This window comes from Grammomys surdaster, unplaced genomic scaffold (assembly GCF_004785775.1).
Source record: "Grammomys surdaster isolate TR1022 unplaced genomic scaffold, NIH_TR_1.0 226, whole genome shotgun sequence".
In the NCBI taxonomy this organism is placed as follows: Eukaryota; Metazoa; Chordata; class Mammalia; order Rodentia; family Muridae; genus Grammomys; species Grammomys surdaster.
Window position 1 is genome coordinate 1,979,388 of NW_021604671.1, and position 387 is coordinate 1,979,774.

A 387-nucleotide genomic window follows, 5' to 3' on the forward strand; every position below is an offset into this window, starting at 1 on the left:
AGGAAGGAAGGAAGGAAGGAAGGATGAGGGAAAAAAGAAAGGACAATTTTATTTTTTTATTTGAACTTCTTTTATTTTTTAAACTATTTAAAACAAAAATATATAAGGAACAATTGTAATTATATGTTAGTTTTGTACTGTGCTTACTTAGAATATACAGGCCTCATATTCTGTTGTCAGAACTGAAAATATACATGCATATATATGTACATATGGCATCAACATACAACCTAACTGGGTTAGTTGTGACAACAAAGACATAAAGAAGGGATTGTGGAGCTATATAAGTAAATATTTTTAATACAATTGAAAATGAGTTAGTTTTGATTCAAACTAGAGAACCCTAAACTTCAGTTAACTGCTATTCCGAGAATAACTATTCAAAAA